The sequence below is a fragment of the Sitophilus oryzae genome, unplaced genomic scaffold, assembly GCF_002938485.1.
Source record: "Sitophilus oryzae breed Bouriz unplaced genomic scaffold, Soryzae_2.0 scaffold_1246_pilon_pilon, whole genome shotgun sequence".
Taxonomy (NCBI): domain Eukaryota; kingdom Metazoa; phylum Arthropoda; class Insecta; order Coleoptera; family Curculionidae; genus Sitophilus; species Sitophilus oryzae.
The window spans coordinates 374,338-393,045 of NW_022145889.1; positions in this window are offsets into that span (position 1 = coordinate 374,338).

The following is an 18,708-nucleotide window of genomic DNA, read 5'->3' on the forward strand; positions in this document are numbered from 1 at the left end:
TTTCGCCAAATGATTTCTTTCTCTGGGGCCATTTAAAAAAACAGGATATACAAGGATAAAAATACCCAAATCTAGACAAGTTAAAAAAACTATTTCTGCCGAATGCAATAGAATTTCAGTTTACCAACTAGCGAATGTAAGAAGAGAATTTTATGATCGCCTGGGTTATTGTCTAGCAGTCGATGGAGGAATATTTGAACATTTTCTTAAATCCTAAAGTTCTAACAATTTAATAGTACCTAAATTAATAAGTTATTAAATATTGTAATAATACAATAATTAACCTTGTAATTGAACACTTTATTTCACTTTAATTCATATTAATTTGTATTTATAAATACATCTTTAAGATTTCCGATGTAGGAATGCGTTTTCAATAATATTAAAGCACTAAGTAGGTAAATTTCTGAAATGAAAACTTCATTTGACAGTTATCTTTTACCTTGACTGGTGCTTATAAGTAAATACAGGGCCATAAGAAAGGAGAAATATTTAAAAAGAAATCGGCGATAACTCGTAAACGTGCTAATCAAAAATATCTAAAGTTATTCTTTTGAATGTGGGTTTTAGTGCTCTTCAATAAACCTAAATAGAATTATTCTCTAAAATAATTAGGGAAGCCAATAATTGACCCCATTAAAATTTACATGGGATTTCCTATGTCCCGCTCGACGATGCAACACCCGGTAGACATTTTGTATCACTCTTTGCCCTTTAACTCTATATTCGTTTGAAAAGGGGTTAAATTAGTTTATAATGACATCCTAATAATACTTTATTCAATAGATTGCTATTCTGTCAATTTCAGTAACAAACTGCGGAAACTTCCATAGTTACGGTTTAAGACTCTATTATACTGTATGTCATGCATCTAATTGAAATTTATTATGCCAACAAATTTCAGCAGTCAACATGCGAATGGGGTGATGTAATGCCATCATATCTAGAGAAGATTGATTTCCTTATGAAATAGCTAGTCCTCTCAAAATACGTAAGAATATCAATTATATTTTAATGTTTAATTAGTCAAATGATTTTAATTTTATTATTAGAAATTGTGAGAGATCAGTATTTGTGTTTCAGTTGACTATACTCTGTTTTTTTCTCATGTAAGATTTCGACAGACGATGACAGAAAAAAAGCAGATGACGTCCCATACCAATCTATTTATTTTACTAAAAAAAGTTTCTAATAATTTTTAAGTTAACTATGGAGGGGTTTAAATATAAATCCGTCATGCGTCGTCTCTTGTTGTTTTTAACCAGTTTTATTGGTTTATTTCAAAAATGACAGATCGTATTTCAATTTTATTGGTTTGACGGAACGATGATCGACAAACGGACGCCGATGCGTATGAACTCGCCTTTAGTTTTGACGCTTGTCAAAGTCTTGCCAAATTAGAGGTTATAATTTTGTGTCAACTTTTGTCAGTTTTGTCAAATACCCTGCGTTTTTGAAGATGATGCATTTTGATTCGTGTTATGACGTGTGTTTTGTGTCTTTTGAAGTCAAGTGAAGGAAAAATCGAGTGAAAATTAACTGTAGACCCAGACCCAGAGCACAGTTTATGGTTAATACTCGCTGCCCAGGCAAAAAGTCTTATACACCAATAAAGTTACCGTCATTAAAGTTCGTATACCATCTCGTCGTAGATAAGTGCATCTCGAATATGGTAGAAGGAGCATACTAAACACATACTAAAAACTGGAGTAGCTGTAAAATATCGACATCACACGATACGTAAATAATGGATTTTAGTACTGCACAAGAAAAATAATGCCAAAGGTACTGGTTTAAAAAATTAAGATTAAAGTTAATTAATCAACCTTTAAGGTACCCATAAAATTTGGTTGTGAAGTGTTATTAATAATAAAATAGTTTGTTTTATTTATGTTGTTTTATTTATTCCTGCGGAATATTACAAATTTGTATTTGTACATAAGTTATATTGATAAATATAATCATAAATGCGGGAAGCTTCATAAAGCTTGAAAGTGAGAAATAGTTCTTTTTTATATTTTTTTGGTATGTGGTGCCTTGTTCTTGTTTGTTTTGTATTAACACATACCGTTTTTTATTAAATTAAATAACTGGATTACATTTTTTCAGTTTTATACAGTTTTTTTCACAATATTTTGAAGTAATCACTTGTCAGTCAAATTTTAAATATAATAATTTCCTGCTATGCGTTCCAGTTGTACCAACTTATTTCTTTGTAAAATAAAATAAACTACTTTGAAATTAAAATGACAGACACATCTATCACTGTCAAGGATCTTCTCGTTGGACAGACTATATGCAGGGTTATTCATGCTATTCCACGAGCAGTATTGTAGCTAAACGATTACATTTTTTTTAAATTATAAATGCTGGTGACGTTAAAGAGAGCTATAATTTAAAATATTTTCAAAAGGTACAGTGTGTTCCAAATAAACAAAAAATACGAAAGTTATATTTTTAAGGGAACACCCTGTAAATTAATAATATCGTTGAGGTTGGACAGCAAATAATATAGCTCATTACAATAGGAAAATTGTAACAGTTAAATTTCATCGCTACGACCACTGTGTGCTAGCTCATAAATTATCGCAAATAACTATTATTTTTGCATCATGTTTTCTATAATTTTATTGTTAAATATTATTTTATTTGGTATTTTACGATTATGCAACCGAATATACACCGCGATATTATACAGCTACAGCTACACATTGTCACTGGATGCAGTAGGATTTTTGTCCCTTTATCTTTGATCATCACCTGTTCGTCACTTGTCACTGTCAGATCAAATCAGATGTTTTTGGATTTATTTATCCTTTTTTTTTGGAAAATTGAAATTTTATAATTATCAGATAAAAATAATTTTTCTTAGTTAAATCGTTTATTTTTGATGTGGATCGCAGTGTGCAATTCGTTCATTTTATTGTGGGAATTTCTGAGGTAAGTTCGTTCATTGACCGGATATGGAATATGGCTGTGGAAAATATTCTAGAACATCGTTTTTTATTTATGCCTTTTTGTAAGTTGGACTAGAGTAGATATATAGTTCTCTATCTATATCCTGGAGGGAGATTTCCGGTTGAAATCTGATTTTGTGAAGGAAATCGAATCCTTGCATCACTTCTTGTGTATCCACCGGCCGGGTATCGTCGTGAAGAACTGGCTGCCTGTTTCTTGAAGCATTCCCTGTTGGTAGTTAACAGGTCTTCCTAGAGAAGGATTAAGGCTTCCGAAACACATTTGGTCAGAGACGTGGTTGGATATTATTGATTTGTATGGACCGCCGACCAATTTCCTTAATGGGATTAAAATAGCCAAATTTTCCGACCGATATTCCGATTCCACGTGCCCAAGAAGTCCCCGAGTAGTTCCAAGGTATGCTATAATTCTTCTGCCTATTCTAAGTAATGCTCAACTGATTTTTGTTCATATTGTTGTCTGGTTTTCGACTTTTCCATGCCCACGTGGTGTAGAAAGATTAGTTGAGTGTTATCTTTCTTAAGCCTTATTTGGTTGTTCGTAATTGTAGAGCAAGAAGACCGATCCAGACCGTAGAGCACAAAACAGTCCAGAATTCCATCCATTCCTGTTGCCCGTGTGTAGAGTTACCCGTTGGACATCGTAAACCCTCGTTGAGGTAAAGTTCAGATTTGATTAGTCCTTTATTACCTTTATTAACTCCTACACGTTGTGCTAGTCCTTGTTCTATAATTGAGGCTCTTTTCTAAGACAACCAATATTATTTAGGTGAGCTTTATCAGGTGAGCTCCGGTCGATCTCCTAAAATGATACAGATCACGGAGAATTTCAACACATATAATTCAAACCGGTCATTTCTTCGAGTGTCTTATATCGTTGGAGGATATCTTATGTTTTATATCGTAATGGATGGAGTCTTCCAGGTTCTTAAGTTCTGCTTTAAGTTAGTTTCAAAGCAGAACGGTTCCGGTTCAAGTAGTGGAGTGTTGGCCTCATTTCTAGCTAGATTGTTTTCATTACCTTCCATCCCTTTATGGGCTGGCACCCAGAGTAAGAGGACTTCATTTTCTTTGTCTAATTTGCTAAAGTCTTCCATAAGTCGATAATAAAAAAAATCAAATTTATTCCAACAGTTGCTATTCGAAGGTGTTTGTTAGTTACCTTCTATTAAGGCGCCTCGTTTTGTTATTGTTTTGTAAATTTATTGTACCTAAATATTTGTTTAACAATAACTTCTATAAAGGTTAATAGCAAACGTAAAATGCTAAAAATCATCATAGTCTACACTAATAACTTCACTTATTATGCATGTATTAATTAACTAAAAAATTAATAACAATCACCATCGTTGAATTAAACAAACCAGTAGCATTGAATATTTGAAAATACTTAGATATTTTAGCTCTTGACATCTGCATAATTATCATGATTAAAATAGGTGTCATATTGCATGGCATAAAACAGCATATATGATCATGTTCTCTACCATGGTATCTAATGCAAATTGTGTTTTTTCGAGTCATATTTTACGTAGAGCATTAAAGCAACGGTAGTAAAAAACAAAAGAGGCCAAACACATCACACAGCGTCGTGTTAACCTACCGCAACGCAATTCCACCTTCGTAATTACTTCTTTCATGATAATGGCTTAGAACGTGAGCAGCATTTTCTAGTTAACAGCAAATTATGACAGTTCTTGCCATTCCAGCTCTTTTAATCATTTTTTACAAAAGTATAACGAACGTGCATATATGAACTTGCATTAAACATAAATTACTCTCGGGTTTTTTAAATCTCAAATGTATATATGTATTAAATGTTTTATATCACTTAGCTTCCCTTATTATTTAATCAAAATAATAAAAATAAATTATTATCATAAAATAACAGCTGACTATATAGACTCTGTTTCTTAAAACCTGAGAAATATATATACAGGGTGTTTCAAAACAAATGCGAAAAACTTTAGGGGGTGATTCCTTGTTCAAAATAGAGGGTAGTTTGCTTTATAAACGTTGGGTCAAAAGTCAACCATTAGGGAGACATCGCGGTACAAAGATGGCGGAAAAATAATGTTTTTATTTTTTATCTTGAAAACGAAAAGAGATAGACATTACTGTTATGAAAACACACTTTCAGGTAATTTTTTTACTTTTTTAAAATGAGTGGAAGGGGTTGAAATAAACTACCCCTATCATTCTTGTTAACGAAATTTAAAGAAAAATCTTATCAAACACATGCAAATGCTTTAATTTGGATAGTTTAGTTTGTTTAGAAACGTTTTTACCTCTTGTGTTTTTTTGATAAACCTCACCGATTAGAAAGTAAAAAATAAAATGTAGAGCATTACATGTCAAGACAAAAAACATTTTTAGATTAAGAATCTAGTGATAATAACGATAATAATAATCATCTAGATAATAACGTATTGCAGTAGAGTAATGTCAAATAAAATAATATTAGGAACATCCTAAAAAGAAACAGCGGCCGACTAGATTTTTTCCTAAAAAAATTACAGCAGCCCACTAGATTCTTTATCAGAAAATGTTTTTTGTCCTGACATGTAATGCTTTACATTTTATTTTTTAATTTCAAATCGGTGAGTTTTATCAAAAAAATACAAGAGATAAAAAAGTTTCTAAACAAACTAAACTATCAAATTAATTTTTTTGCATGTGTTTGATAAGATTTTTCTTTAAATTTCGTTAACAAGAATGATAGGGGTAGTTTATTTCAACCCCTTCCACTCATTTTAAAAAAGTGAAAAAATTACCAGAAAGTGTGTTTTCATAACAGTAATGCGTCCATAAAATTTTATTAGTCTATCTCTTTTCGTTTTCAAGATAAAAAATAAAAACATTATTTTTCCGCCATCTTTGTACCGCAATATCTCCCTAATGGTTGACTTTTGACTCAACGTTTATGAAGCCAACTACCCTTTATTTTGAACAAGGAATCACCCCCTGAAGTTTTTCGCATTTGTTTTGAAACACCCTGTATAACACAACACCCTCATTATAAATGCAGAGGGAATATCCGGTTCTGAACCCTAGTTACCATATTATCAAGAAATTATGTTTTTTAACTAAAAACTAAAAAAATTTCTGTTTTTGTTTAAAAAAAAAAAGTTTTTGTTTTTAAAAAAAATGCTCAGAAAAATCCTCATATTTCTGGGGCCAAAATATACTACCCCTAAAAATCTTTGCACTTATTTACGACTCACCCTGTATAGGGCGATTCACGGTTATGGTACGTTATAGCGTTTCCGGAACCGGAGCTGTTTTTCGGAACCGGTAATTTCGGTACCATGACTCTAAGGAACCGTGATTTCCAGTTTTTTTTTCGGTACTAGCAAATTTTTGTTCAGTGATGGTGCATTTCGTTAAACAGCAAGCAAGGGATGGTTGTCAAAAGTAAATTCGATAAAAAAACTGAGGTTTAAATGAAAATAATATCAAATTATTAAGTAGTAATCAGTCATGAGAAAATTAACCTGGACACAAACATGATCACAAATGGCTCAATAAAAACTCAAAACACAATTTTTTGAATTATTACTACAACCAAAGCAGCACACAGTAAGGCACTCATTTTTTGTCAATCCCTCTCTGTGCTGGGACGCAACGCTCGAACCTCACAGGTCGACGGACGGAACTCAACTGAAACGCTCTGCAATCTGCCGATATTCGACAGATTGTAAAAACTGGCAGAAAATATTATGCATGATACAAAGAATACAAGGTATGATATTGCGCAAGTTGGTCGCTACGTCACAGGTGATAACAGGCGCTATTGGTCAGCACGCTCCGCGCGCCAGTTCAAATCGCCAAGATATTGTAATAAACCTGTTTTTTTGTTTATATACCGTCATTGAATTGTCGCTAAGCAAGTTACTGTGGAGCAGTGCGTAAAGAATCAGGCTAGGAAGCGAGAGACCGGAGTTCGAATCTCGGCCGGGACATAACTTTTTTTATTTAATTTTTTAAATACTGTTGTATTCTATAGTTTATTTTTGTAGTATAAAAAAAGAACTATTTATTCTGTTATTTTTTAATCTCCGGTATTAATATAAATTGATTGTTGGTACAATACCTCATTTAATATAAAATAATATTCTACTTTTTGAAATGTATCGGGCCCTAATTGTACCTAAAAGTAATATATTTTTACAGTTATATACCATATTGTAAACTATTTAATATTTCAGTCACTTAAAAAATTAATTTGCATTGAATAATTGCCTACTATTAAAGGAAATTTGAGCTATGATCCTTGACGGGCATTCTGGGTCCTACTACTAGTGGGTCCTGGACTACTTCCTCTAAATTTTGGGTTTCGTTCAACCGATTTATTCTCAAAACCTGAAACATCTACATATAAAAAGAAGCACAGGTCACTAATTATAATAAACTTCACCCTTGGAATTACTTCTATCACAATTACAATAAATTCATCTGCATTGGCATTTTCTACTTTTCGATGGGAAACAATCAACTTCAAAACATTTTTTAAATGATGTAACAATTCCTCTTGTGGTTACTTTTCCATAGATATCCTCATCTCTGTCCTCATGTGAATTCAGAGACAATGAACCTGAAAATTATTTACCATAAACATCGCAAACTAAAAATCTAATAAACACTTTTATAGCGAATATAGAAAGAAATTATAATATATAATATTTTGGATTTTTGTCTTTTATTTTTAAATATATTTTTGGAACTGCTGGTTTTAGTAATTATTAGACGAACTAAAAAGTCTTAAAAATAAACAAATCTTAACCATAACCCCAAAAAATACAAAAAATGCAGATCTCCTGTCAACTTTATGTTTTATTTATTCCTTATTTTCGTAGTGACGTCACAGGTGGTATGCGCGAACTGAACGAAATTGGAGCCGCTATCGATCATACCTTGTTTTCTTTGTACCATGATTTGGGAGGGTACAACTATTCTTTTCCTTCTACTATGGTAGAACATTATTAAATTTCATTTTTTTACCTCAATAAATTGACAATCTTTCATGAATTTGTTTTGGTGCTACACCTTCCAAAAATAAGAATTTTATCACTGCACGCCATTCAAGTTCTTCCATTGTACAAAAATACTGTGACACATCAACTTTGAACTGCTGCAAATATACGATCGAGTTGATAGATCTACATGAAACTTCGCATATGCTTATGACCCAGTAGTACCACTTTAAGAAAAATAAAATGACGAACCTAATAGCGCCATCTCGTATTGAATGACAAAAATTATTGAACAGCCTGTTAATAATTAGTGATGGGATAACTCGAACGAAAATTCGCTCGAGTACTCGATTATTGAATATGAACCGACATCGCTCGATTATGAACGAGCGATGCAAGTGACGAGTTACGAGCGACGAAAGCAAGCGATCCTAGAATGAAATCAATTGACAACCGATTTTATACTTTACATTTTATACATACTCGATACAAAGCGGAGCGAATTTTCTACATACATTGCAGGTAGCAAATTTATACGTTATCCCTTGCGTATCTGACAAAATTTTACGACCTACATCGACAATGCTTTAAGATAAACTAAATCAAGCGAATTACTCGTCGCTTGCTACTTGCCATTCATCACCGAAAGGATAATATGTGCTCTGCGCACGCAACTTACTGCTTGGCGTTACAAATACAACAAGCGACAGGCGAAAAACCGTACTTTTAAATACGAGCGAAATTTCGCTCGAGCGATCGCTCGATTATTGAGCTCGCTTTAAGCTCGAGTACTCGGTTATTGAAATTAATCGGTTTTCCCATCACTATTAATAATACAGAAAATTTACTTAAATAAAAATGAATGAAATAGTAAAATAATATGATATTTGGCTAATCAAAATGCCCTTTTTAAGAAATATTTTAGTGTGTTTGGGAATTTTATTAAATACTACATAGTGTTAGAAATATGATTATATAAACAAAATTGATTTATTTTTGGGAAGATAAGCACGAACCGCTGTCGGTCGCGCCAGTGTGATGAGACACTTCAGCACGCTCGTTTCAATGCTGTCTGTGTTTAATAAAGTTTCCTGACGTATTATTTGTGATTTATAGTTGATTAAATGTGTTGAATTGTAGTGTATCGGAAAGGTTCTGTGTTTTTATTTTTTAATTGCTAAAATCAGAAGTGGGATAGAGCTTATACCACAATAAGCTTTTTTGAGTGGCATGGTGAAACTTGGAGGATGCATTTGAATAAGATAAGTACACAGGTTCTAAATAGGTTTACAAATCGAAATTATTGGTTGCCCGTTTGTGGCTTTGGAAGAGTACGAAAAGTTAATATTTCAGTTAATCAGTTGAGTATAATAAAGTAATTTTTTAAAGAAAATGAGTCACGGCGTCATGTCGCAAAACTCAGAAGCATTGCCGCATTTAGATTAAGTATTGCAGCGTTTATATTAAGCAGTTGGAATATTTAGCAGTTTTAGAGCCCAAACAGATAGCCTGTATAAAGTTACGGAGGGAAATATTACAGTGATTGTTATTAAAACAAGTATTTTCTGCATTATTTCATAGCGATTTAAGTTTAATTAAGTTTTTATTGTCTGAAATTGTCTGAATAAGTTTTAATGATCTGTTTATTACTGGTAAATACATTGGTACAGAATGGTTGGTTTAAAATATTAGCCACACCGTTTAAATTTATTTCTGAATAAGTATTTTTAATTGCATAACAAATAGCAATACAGGAAAGTTTTTGTCAAGAAAAAAGATATTGATTGGTATTTATTCAGGCGAAGTAATAAATATTGTCGCTTTTGTTTGCAAGGCTGCTTTTGTTTTTTACTTATTTCTTGCAGGTTAAAATTGTTTTGTTTTGTTGTTTTGACTAAATTAGTCATTATGGCAAACATGCCATATTTTGTTATTGGGTCATTCTCAGCAAGCGTTATGTTTTTATTTTATCAAAATATTAGGAAAATTAAACATTCTAACTGAACTTATTAATTATTACTGTAAATAGTAATATTATTCGTTACATATATGAATAAATGAATGCTCCTGAAGAAAACAGTTGCATTTGTTATGTTTGTTTCTATTTTTCTCAATTTGTTTTATTCAAAATGCACAAAAATTGAGAGTTTATTTTGTGGTTTTATGCAGGGGATTTCAACTAACTAATTTTAAAACGCAAATTATTAATAGATGAGATGCATTACTGAGATGGCACTTATTTTTTGTATATGTGTTGAACTAGTTTTCTTTATTAGTCATTGTCTACTTAAGTTTTGGTATGTACCTATTGCAGAAATATTAAAAAAAATGATGATAAAAATATTAATTATAATTAGTTAATGTAGATATCAGAATACGGTATACTAAATTATTACATTAATAATTTAGTAAGGTTTTAGTAATATTTAGGTGTTGAAAGCATCGACGCTTTGCACTGTTGTAGTATTTGAGTGTTGAAAGCATGGACGCTTTGCAATGTTGTAGTATTTGAGTGTTGAAAGTATGGACGCTTTGCACTGTTGTAGAGTGTTGAAAGCATGGACGCTTTGCACTGTTGTAGTATTTGAGTGTTGAAAGCATGGACGCTTTGCACTGTTTTAGAGTGTTGAAAGCATGGACGCTTTGCACTGTTGTAGTATTAGAGTGTTGAAAGCATGGACGCTTTGCACTGTTGTTGAGTGTTGAAAGCATAGACGCTTTGCACTGTTGTTGAGTGTTGAAAGCATGGACGAAAGCATGGACATAAATGTGTTGAATTGTAGTGTATCGGAAAGGTTCTGTGTTTTTATTTTTTAATTGCTAAAAATAGGAACAAAATGACATAATAAATTATAAATGTTTTTGAATAATGTGGAGAAAAATATGAAATGAACAATAACTGTGAAGGAACAATAAAATTGAATATCATCTGTCTGATTACCAATAACAGAAACGTACCCTGAATAACAACGTAACCAATAGAAGTTTGCAATTACTCGAGACCATAATTAAGTTATATTAACTAAAATATTTAACTAGCTATTTTCAATTCTTATGGTACAAACATTTTTCCGCTATTCCCAAAAAAAAAGAATTCATTCTCAAATTTTTACTTCGTAAACACAACCCTTCATGATTTTTTATTGCATTAGACAACGTTACTTCAAATTATAACAATAAAATGCTAAAGTGCATTTTTTGCATTTCCGTTTTCTGAACATTCATGTGTTATTTTTTGTAACAACTAAAAGTCTACGGGTTCGGTCGGTCAGACTTTCAAATTCTAAATGCTTTTACAGACCGTCTTCTGCATCGATATCTAATAGCATTTGCAATTTTTATAGCGGTTGAATAAACTTGTGGGAATCGAGAGATCGTGCAGCTGATGTTCTTTTCATTTCCAAGTTGCACGATATACGCTACGGTTGTATAAAAGTCGATTTCGGCGTTTTATATTGACTTTCTGGGTTTTAGAACCCCGTCGGAAAACCGTGACGTAAAGCTATTGTAAGTAATGGAAATACTTAAAAGATTAATAGACATTTAAAAATATATCGTAGAATAAATTTCATTCGCTCAAACGATATACGGTAATCGCAAAACAATTTCCGATGCACGTGATCAACTTTGAGTGACAATCAATGGCGACAGCGCTGCCAGATTGTGATGGATTTATGAGATGAATTTTAATTTAAAATTGACAAACAACATATTTATTATATCATTTTTTAATGAGTTTTACGTTTTATTTTTAATATAATAACCATTTTAGTGATTATTTGATTAATTTGTTTTATAGCTTATTTTACTTATTACATATTTGCAGAAACTAATCCATTATGAAGATTATTATGAGCGTTATTATGGATTATTTAGTTATTGAATGGAAAATAAATTTCTTGCAGTCTTTAGGTATATAATAAAATTATATAAGAGTTTCTTGCCTTGAACTGCTAATATAGAAATTAATTCCACGCTGTGTTCGACATAATGTGGATCAACCTGCTCTCACTACCGGTTTCGGGGCCCTACCCCATCATCAGGTGAGCTTGGGTCGTTTCCACAAAATGTCGAGCACAGCGCAGAGTATATAAATACGACTTGTCGTAAAGTAGCGGTAAGATATTAAGTCCCGCATCGCGAGATAGCGGCCTGCGTGCAATGGTAGTACTTTAGTACCACCGAGGAACAACTATCGATAATAAATAAAGGCTTTTTTCGGCTAGCCCAAATTATATAATGGAAAATAAATTTCTTGCAGTCTTTAGGTATATAATAAAATTATGGCAAGGCAAGAAACTCTTATATATAAAGTAGTCCGAATAGTCCTTTAGCAGCGTCCCGTTGGACACAGACGCGAGTCCCGGATTGACGTCGAAGTTAGCAGCGTCCTGTTGGACACAGACGCGAGTCCCGGAGTGGCGTCGAAGTTAGCGACACCTCGGCGAGGTGTACGCCGTTCGGATAAGCGAAGCACGCACGCACACAGCCCGGTCAGGACAGCCTCGGGATTTCGGCGAGATCCCGTCCAGCGTCACTGTTGCAGGATGCCGTCCGGACGGTACACCTAGAGAAATGCGGGCGCGACAAAACCAGCCTCGGGAGTTGGGCGAGATCCTGTCAAGCACCTTAAATATTCGCGACCCGTGCGTTTACTGAACTACTTTAGCTGTCCCTTAAGAAGATTAATTAATTATTAGCCCGTAATTAGCTTTTCTCGAGGTGCGTTATACCGGAGCAGTTGTCAGACTACCCTTATGTTGTCTAGTTTTCGGGACATAATTTCCGGCACCTGCTCTAGTACACCGTATTCCCTCATTCGCCTGGTCGGCGACTCTATTAATAAAATAATTTTAGGACCCCTATCTACACATCGGAAGGACACGCCACACCGGAGCAGTTGCCAGGCCACCCTTATGTTGTCTAGTTTCCGGGACGTCATTCCCGGCACCTGCTCTAGTGCACCGTATTCCCTTTTACGCCTGGTCGGCAACCTCTATTAATTATACGAATTTAGAACCCCTATCTACACATCGGAAGGACACGCGACACCGGAGCAGTTGTCAGGCCACCCTTATGTTGTCTAGTTTCCGGGACGTCGTTCCCGGCACCTGCTCTAGTGCACCGTATTCCCTTTTACGCCTGGTCGGCAACCTCTATTAATTATACGAATTTAGAACCCCTATCTACACATCGGAAGGACACGCGACACCGGAGCAGTTGTCAGGCCACCCTTATGTTGTCTAGTTTCCGGGACGTCATTCCCGGCACCTGCTCTAGTGCACCGTATTCCCTTTTACGCCTGGTCGGCAACCTCTATTAATTATACGAATTTAGAACCCCTATCTACACATCGGAAGGACACGCGACACCGGAGCAGTTGTCAGGCCACCCTTATGTTGTCTAGTTTCCGGGACGTCATTCCCGGCACCTGCTCTAGTGCACCGTATTCCCTTTTACGCCTGGTCGGCAACCTCTATTAATTATACGAATTTAGAACCCCTATCTACACATCGGAAGGACACGCGACACCGGAGCAGTTGTCAGGCCACCCTTATGTTGTCTAGTTTCCGGGACGTCATTCCCGGCACCTGCTCTAGTGCACCGTGTTCCCTCTTTTGCCTGGTCGGCAATCTCCGCTCTCCCTTATCCCTAAAACGCGCCTAGGTGGTACAGTAACCGCTAGTAATCATAACAAGAATACGACCTACCTTCGATCACTTCGGCGGCTGGTGCTTACCTAGCGCAGTACGGCGGCGATCGGCGGCTGGCAGCTGGTTACTCGGCGGGGCACTCCGGGCTCGAACTTACTGTTCACTGCTTCGCGTGCGACCACAAACTGTCGTTTTGAACACTTGTGTCTAGCCCTAGCAGGCAACTGTTAAGCCCGACCAATCACGTTAGAGTTTTTGACAAACACGAATGAATTAACACACTCCAAATAACCACGCTAACCAACCTGATTGGTCAAGCTTAACAGTTGACTGCTAGAACTAGACACTTCTGTTTTGAACTGCTGCAGCCAAGGTACTCGACTGGTGCTCCCCTCCACTTAGCCTGCACTAGCAGAGTAGGGCGATCGGCGCGGACTGTTTGTTTTCCCGCATTAAAACTATAGCGACCAAAACCGATCAAAACTCTCTTACAATATGGCAATTAAATATTAACTTATTTAATTTAACAATCGTAACACTAATGAAGTTCATTACAATAATGATTTAATAATTAACAATAAAATACATTGACTGTCATTATTAAAAGAAAATTAAGTCCCTTTTATTCTTGTATAATGTTAATTAACACAATATACAGGGTCTCCCAGGAATAAGTGCAGAAATTTTTATGAACTTCATTACACGTTAATAGATCCGTATAACTTCATTTTTTGGGACACTTGCTTAAAAAAGTTTTTTATAGTCGTTCTGTTTCGATAAAATTGTAAATTTCATATCAGATTTCAGTAATCCCGGATAATAACAATGGGTTGATTTACATCTGTATTGGGAATAGTACGCGATATAATTTATAAATAAGAGTCTCAGAGCGATATATAAATTTTAAAATCTAATCTTACCCAATAACAGTATTTCTCGGCTAGTACATTTTTCTCGTGTTAGATTGCGATTCTCGCTTTTGCTTCAAATGGTAACGTAGTTAAGTGTGAATAAATCTAGAGATCTGGAGATTTAAAAAAGCTACAGCGAAATTACGTAGGCACATTATTTTTATACTAAAAACGGTAATTTTTACGGTAAAATTTGTCTAACTAAAAAAATGAGGCTTATGTAATCCAATCAAATCAAACAGACCGGGTGTCCCAGAAATAAGTGCAAGTATTTTAAGGGGGGTAGATCTCGATAAAAGAAACATATTTTCTCTTTATCGTTTTTCAAATAAGTCCAAAATAACAAAGTCATTTTACTTTGAAAATTCCCAAAAAAAATATTTTTTGCTAAAATTCTGAGAACCATTGTGGATCTTTTCTGGATTTTCTTTCTTGTAAATTTAACTTAATACCTATGTCGCCATATTATCAAGAAATTATGGTTTTTAACTAAAAACTAAAAAGAAATCCAAGAAATTTTTCAAAAAATTTCGAATTTTCAATTTTTTTTTCCGCGAAAAAAAACCTCATATGCGTCTTTCTGGGGTTGAACTGAACTGTACTACAAAGAATCTTGCAAGAAATTCAAGACAAGACTTTCAAAATTTCTTGTCTTGATTTTCAAGACAAGACTTTAATATGCAAGAAATTTCAAGAGTCTTGCAAGATTTCTTCAATTCAAGATTTCTTGAAAGTTAGAAATGGCACATTTTTTTAAGTGATAATTAGGTCTTTGCGCAAGTTATGCCGGGTTTATACAACATTTACATAGTCGTAATCACAATCATAGTCATAATCATAAACGTTAAACTATCCACCACCAACCTGTTGACATCTACCATGAACTTAGCCTTTAATTATGTTACCCAACTTCACTGATATAAAAATTATAATTATGAAAATGTTCTACAAACGCACATTAAATTGCGTTGTGATTATGACGATGATTAAGACTGTGATTATGATTACGACTTATGCAAATGTTGTATAAACCCGGCATTAATATTGACCAGTGTTCAATTTTTTCTATCATAGCCAGTGTTTTAGAGTTGAGAAGGAAATAAAATAAAGTCGAGGCAACAAACCGTATATTGGTAATTGATATTATACACAAAATTATATTGATATAATGGTATTATAAAAAAAACTAACGGTAGTTGAAACTAATGGTGGGTTCGTAGAGCACGCTATTTGCGCTATATGGTACTACTTTTCATGCACGAAATTGCTCCGCGAACAAAAAGTAGTATCAAATAGCGAAAATAGTACACTCTAGCATGGCCTTTCCGAACACCCTGTATCCAGACTTTTCCAACCAATCTTCCATAATAAAAAAATAAAATAAATACCATAAAAAATAAAAGTAACAAACGGGTAACCAAAATAGAACATAATTTACGACGATAAACGACGCTTTCTATGATATAAAATATAGAAATATTATTAACTTTTTGTTAGAATGTAAAATTTTTCAAGACAAGAAATTTCAAGAGTCTTGCAAGACAAGACGAGACTTTGCCATTCAAGAAATCTGCAAGACAAGACTTTGAAAATTTCTTGTCTTGAATTTCAAGACAAGACAAGAAATTGATTTTCAAGACAAGAATTGTTGTCTTGTGCAACACTATTTGATACAGATCCATTCAAAAATAACAAATAATTAGACCATTTTTTAAATACTTTAACACAGTAGATTATAATATGTAAAAGGCGGACCGCCATGCGCCAGAACGGTTAGTCACTGCGTATTGTCCTGCAGTTTTACGATTGTAAGTTTTGGAAATATATTTTTTTTACTATATTATAATTAATAATGTTAGACAACCAACCAACTGTAACCTTAGAGGAAAAACCAATTTAATCTACCATCGGTAACTGTTTTCTAAATGCACTGGATTTGATTCCTTCATATCAGTTTAATATACAGGGTGGTCCGAACTGTATTCCGGAAACTTCAGCAGCATACTCTGCAGATAAAAATAAGTAAAAAACTTCTTATAAATGTATGTCCTAAAATGCTTAGTTTCAGAGATACAGGGTGTAGAAGTTTTAGTTTTATTTCGATTTTTTCCAAATAATTTCTGAAGTAACGTCAATATTTGGATGAAATTTGGTGTCTGGGAGTTTTTTGATATGAGAAATTTGATTTTGCTGTCAATATGCCTCCTACTTGTAGAGGGCGCCACCTACATATTTTTAACTAGTTTGAAGAGTAATAACTTTTCGTCCGTACCGAATTAGCGCCCCCGTGACGTACACTTTTTGAACTACCCACCATTCTAATAATGAAACCTTCTAGACGTGGTCGTGCCACTGGTGCCACATAGACCCCACCTCTTTACCGCTGGTAGGAGCAATACTTGATAAAAACAATGGCGCCTTCAACAGTTGCATATCGTCGGTCTCCGCACGTAGTGGCGTATCTGACAAAATCAAAAATTTTGATTCGCGCTAGTAAAACATGTATTTTAAGGTGTTCTATCACCTCAAATATTATTATACGTATAGGCGGAACCATTTTGCTAAAATTTAATTATCAGTTTTTGTCTTATCTGCGAACTAATATAATTAATTTTTCACGTACAGGCGTATGTTTACTTACGCCTCTACGTGAGATTAAAACTCATTAAATAAATTTTGGTCGGTGGCGTATCTGCAAGTCACATTAAACATAAATGGATATATAAAAAAAATATTTTAATTTAAATTTCAAATATTTACCTATAAATGGTTACTTATCTATTTATTGTCCGTTTACTGGTGTGTTAAAAGTACTGCAAAATTATTTGCTTTTTGGCTAAAAATGGAAAAAGGGCAAAAAGAACTACAAGGACATTCTGGTAAAAATATTATCGATCAATTACATTTATATTTTTTTTTTTAAAAAACGCTTTAGAGCAGGGTGTATGAACGTTTGTTAAATATTTATTCACCGTTAAATCATAATAGCCATGGCAATAAGCTTAAAAACAATGTGTTCAACCATAATAACTTACTTTGTCATCGTAAAAAACACATTTAAGTGTAAGAAATACTTCGATTATAAACGTCTAAACTCCCTTTTATATTTTGCACAGCATCCAGAATTTTTTATATATTTTTATTACAGGAAACTTCACATATTGACGACTTCCGAGAATCAGATTCTAAATCTTCATCAGATAATTATGACCCTGATGCGGATCCTCCCTTTGGTGCGCAGCTGTAAAAAAGAAATTTTCGCTGCATGTCATTTATGTGATTTTCTACTTTGTTATGATCACTTTTTGGAAGATGTACCTACATGTAAATATCATGGTAAAGGTGTTAAATCCCTATACGACAAAACAAACCAGAAACATGAAATTCTTGTTGCGTCACAGTTACAGTAGGTAAGGAAGGAGACAAAGAAAAATCGCAAAATTGTTGTAACAATGAAAAAAGTCCGGAGTAGAAGGTACCCCAAAAGAGACTGATAATAACAGTAAAAAGAAAAGAATTAATAAACAAAAACAAGCAAAATTGCTGCGTAATTCTGGAAAAGAATACATCAGTACTATAACTAAAAAAAAAGTTCCTGCTAAAACGATGAAAGAGCGTTGCAATTCTGAAAAGTGTCAGAGATCGGGCAAACAATGTGGCCAAATTGGTGATATAAGACAGCAAATTTTTCAAGATTTTTTAAGTCTCGGAGATCTGACAATGCAACGTGAATTTCTAACCAGGCATGTTAATGTTTTTAAAAAAAGACGACATACAACTGAGGAAAATTCACGCAGAGAAAACTCACGATCTTATTATTTAACTGTTAACCATGAGAAAATTAGGGTATGCAAAAATGTTTTTTAAATACATTAGGTATTTCCGAACGCGCCCTTCGTACGGCCCTCCTAAAATTGAGTAAAATGGGTGTTATGGAAGGGGAAAAAAGAGGAGGAAGACAAAGAAATGAAGAAATTAGACAAAGAGAAAGTAGTAATATAAAAGATATAGAGAATCACATTGACAGATACCCACGAGTTGAATCGCATTTTTGCAGATCAAGCTCCAATAGAATGTATCTACATCCAGAATTATCTCTTAGAAAAATGTTTGGTGAAGAACAGGCAAAAAAAGGAAATCAGAATATCTCAAGTTTTTCGACATTCCGAAAGGTTTTTAAAACAAAAAATTT